Source organism: Eurypyga helias, unplaced genomic scaffold (assembly GCF_000690775.1).
Source record: "Eurypyga helias isolate BGI_N326 unplaced genomic scaffold, ASM69077v1 Scaffold22833, whole genome shotgun sequence".
Lineage (NCBI taxonomy): Eukaryota > Metazoa > Chordata > Aves > Eurypygiformes > Eurypygidae > Eurypyga > Eurypyga helias.
In genome coordinates this window covers 450-4,723 of record NW_010239514.1, presented here as the reverse complement: position 1 = coordinate 4,723, position 4,274 = coordinate 450, and the positions used below count along the sequence as shown (strand labels likewise).

Genomic DNA, 4,274 nt, shown 5'->3' with positions numbered 1-4,274 from the left:
GGCCGAAATCGCCACCTCGGACCTCAAGAGCCAGACCCTGGGCCAAGCCTGCCAGCCTGCGCCGCTCGCGTCGGCCACCCCCGCCTCCGCCCCGCACAGCGCTGCCTACTCGCCCTCCTCCCTCCTGGGGAGGCATATTTATTACACCTCACCTTTTTATAGCAATTACACAAACTATGGGAACTTTAACGCACTGCAGAGCCAGGGAATCCTGAGATACAACTCCGCAGCGGTGGCTTCAAACGAGGGACTAAGTCAGACTGTCCTAAATGCCAGCTCTGTCCACAAGCAGAGCAGTGACTCTTTGAAAACGATCACTAACCAGCTAGAACAGCATTACAGGCCCTCTAGTTATGACTCTAAGAAAGGTAGGTGACTTGGTTTTGCCGCTTTCTTCCCCCTAGCTCCCTCGCCCTCCTTCCCCGACCCGCAAGAGCCCTTTACCCGCTGTAAATACCGAAACCTTCTCTGGAGAAAACAGCGAGCGCCCTGTCACCACCACCGCCACCGTCGAGTGAGGATGGGCAGCGGCATAATCTGGGGATTAAACACGGCGTGTCGCCGTCGTATCGATACCTGCCTCTAAGAACCGGGAGACGACATGTACATACGACTTTTAGTTCAGTCTCACAGACTGCAGACGCAGCTTTTAAAAGTCATTTTTAAAAGGAAAGCGATACACAAAGATATCCAGAGAGCGCTGGTGTCATTGCCTGTATTTTTTTTTCCAAACTGGTTTTGCTCTCTTTGTTTGCAGTATTCTCACAGGTTTTTGCAGCTTTGCATTCAGATAATTGTTGACCTAGGACGTGAAATTACGTGGAGAGTGACATTTTTGACTGTATGTTGTTGGGGTTTTTTTTCCTGAAAAAGTTTTGCACTAATATAATTTGTCAGCCTTTTCTATCAAAACACTAGAGGTATGGGCAAGTGCAAAATACCGGTCAGCCTTTTAAACTACCTAGGTACGAATTCTGCGCGAGCGAGGGTTGGGACCTTACACACACTGTATAATCTAGTTAGCTGGCTGTGTCCTGTGACTAACTGACGGTTATATTTTGACAGATCCCACTGAAGTCTGCACAGTAGGAGTACAACCATACCTATAGAAGTGCAATCACACAGCAATGCAAGTAAGTGAGAACATTTTCTATTACACTGATCATTTGGCATCGGGGCTAAGACACGCTGCACAGTTCTAGACTTGCTTAACGTTAATTTCTTGCTTCATTATGTAAAAGTCTGATTACGAAGTAAGACACTCTTCTCTGCTTCCCCCTCCTCTTTTTATTATTTTTTTTTAAAAAGCTCTAATTATGGCTTTTCTTTCTCGGGTTTGTCTTCATTTTCAAGTCAGGTTAGACAGTTCTCTCAGCTTGCATATTCTTCTCTTGTGTAAGGCAAAGCCTTAAGGACTATTTAAATGTAAAGGAAATAAAGCTTTAGGGAAAATAATTTTTTTTGAAGGTATTGTTCTTTAAAACCAAAATGCTTGTGCTCACGTGGCAGTGCTAAAATTGTACATTCCGAGTGAGGCTTCACGCAGTGAAAGTGTATTTAAAAGAAAAAGGGACGATTATTAGAGCTTGACATGCGTTTTAACCGGGGTATGTAGTCTGTGAATGGCATCTTGCCTAGCTAGCAATCGCACTCTTCCTACCTCCACTATCGAGGGCTCAATAAACAACAACAAAAAAACCCGCCTTGCCGATATTTTTTCAACTAATTCTTTTGTTCTGAGAAATTAGACGAGTAAGAATTTTGCCTTACTTCTTTCCCCCTCCCCCTCTCCCCCCAGTTTAATGGTGGTAGTGTGTAATTGAAGGATTTTTTGGATGATGTGGTTTTTTCCTTGGTCCACAGGTAGGTGTCACAATTGCTTTGAAAAAAAGTCAGCAAGCCATCATCTCTCCCCGAGCTAATATATATAACAAATCTCTAAATCCGGATCACATCTTGTGCCACTGTATAAAAGAAGACCACAGAGCACTATTAAATCTTCAGATTCTAATTATTAAACCAGAATTTTGTTGGACATACGTGAGTTTGCTGGTATAGTATAGTTTCCCCAATGTATGTGTGACTTTTGAAAACAGATCTGTTTTTCTCAGGATATCTTGAATTGATCACTTCATTGCCACGGTATATATTCGATAGGTGTGATAGGATTTATTGTAAAATTTATTTGTAAAAGATGTATACAGTAGAGATAATAAAGACGTGATTGGAGAACTTGAGTCCTTACAAAGTGGAAACAAATTTGATATTTATTTTTGTAACGATATAAAGCTTCTAGTAATTTATGCAAGTTGTATTGCAATGGAATCTGAACTTTTTGTAAATAAATTTTGCCTGGTTTTTATTTGAAACGTTGATGGTTATACAATCTTTTGTTGTTTAACGAGAATTCTTTACTAATTTATATCTCTAATTGTAAATAAAAACAGACTAGTCTGCAACAATATGGTGTTTTTCGTTCATTTCCCTCAAAATAATAATCTATTATTTAGAAAATTATGAAAGTTGTAATTTCACTAGTAGAGTTTAGACCATAAAATGAGTAAGCAATTTAAATATGTTGCAGAGATACGCTTTGCATAAATGAATTCCTTCTGGGTTGTTCCGTTATACTTAAGCTTTAAATACACACATGTGTGCAAATACATATTTGTATACATACATGCATATGCGTAGAGAGAGCGATGTCAATACATGCATGTTTCTTATAAACCATTTATGTTGGGTGTGAAGTAGCCCTTTATTTGAGTTAACATTGTTTAAATCCACTATTTCTAAGGAAAAAAAAAAGAATCATAATCAGCTACAGTTTATTTCTACTTTCTTTGTTTCTGCTTCCGGCTAAAATATGCAAAAGCAGCAGAAAAAAAAAAGATTAAAAAGTCCAATTTTTATGATTTCTCCTCTTTTTCTTTATATCAGTAAACCGTACCTTTAGAGTTGCAGTAGAAATCCACTTTGATTGGGTTCATAAAATCAGATAACTAATTATTTTAATTTTTAGTAAAATAATGGAAATCCTCATATAATATAATTTCAGAAAAGAAACGAACAATCATTTATTTTCTCCAAAAGATAAATTGAGTGAATATAACTTACGGTTATAAAACAAGAATAATAGCTTCTTAGATTGCCCTTTAATCAATCATACACTTATTTTTCAAGAGGCTCATCTATTTTATTCCATGATTAATAATGTTCCAGCGTGAGAGCATTATTAGATCCCAGCAGGGGAGATCCTGAATGCTTTTAGCTGCTTTGGAATGGTCAGTTGGGGTTCATTATGGTCTGATATTGAACAATTTATAAAATCTTGTCTAAACATCTGCCAGCTCAGATAGGCCGATGTGTCTGAAGATGGGAAATTGCTGGACCAGTTGATATTGACAAACGGATCTCTCTCCAGTGGCTTTTTGTTCAGTGAAAATTAGTGGCCTCTTGCTCAGGTCTTGTTAGAAAGGGCATTTGAAAGTGATCTTAGATACTTCAGGCATCAGCCTTGGGAATGTTAACTGGATAAAGAGCCGTGCTAGTCTGGAGTCAGGAAATATGTTGTGATTATATTAAATAGGGGTAAAGAAAGCTGTTTTTCTTAAATACATATACGCAACTCCCATGATCCGTCTTCTTCCTCCCACCCCCACCCCCCATGCATCACATTTTACCCCTATACAGATGTCTAACTGATTGAGAAAATGCATGTGGTTTTCAGCTGATAGGGCAGAAATTAATATTGTAATTCTGGAAAACTTTGGGATCTGTCTAGTTAAATATAAAACACTAAAGATCTTTGCAGCTGGCGGCCTACTCATCTTCTTATGTTGTTTGTAGAATGATGTTTCTTTGCTCCTGTAACATCTTGTTTTTCACTGAGGTAAAATGAAATTGTATCCGTGTGCAGGGTGCAGTACAATTAGACAAATAGCTAATAAGTAGTTCTGATTTTTTTCTCCAATTTAACTTATGATGTAGATGCAAATATTTACTATAATCATCCTCGACCATCTTTACCGTATAATTTAGGAAGATTTTACGGAAGGAATTTTATGTCGGGGGAGATGCCTGAACTTTCTTTTCCCCACTCTTGCTCTTACTCCATCTGCCCCCACCACCCACGTCTTACGTTCCAGGTCCCTGTTGGACACAACGTGTACATTTCAATTGGTAAAAACCAAAAGCTGTGGCAGAGATTAAAAAAAGGCTAACGACATTCCTTTGATGTTTATACGCCCAAAGACTTATAAAAGATTTCCATA

General features: G+C 38.6%; 1 long non-coding RNA gene across 1 annotated transcript; it reads left to right on the top strand.

The window, feature by feature from the left end:
- The first annotated feature begins 4 nt into the window (after positions 1–4).
- On the top strand, positions 5–2,441 carry LOC104507020. The gene is made up of 3 exons (XR_727865.1): positions 5–368; positions 1,066–1,133; positions 1,864–2,441. It is a non-coding gene; the product is annotated as an uncharacterized LOC104507020 (long non-coding RNA).
- The last annotated feature ends 1,833 nt before the right edge of the window (positions 2,442–4,274 follow it).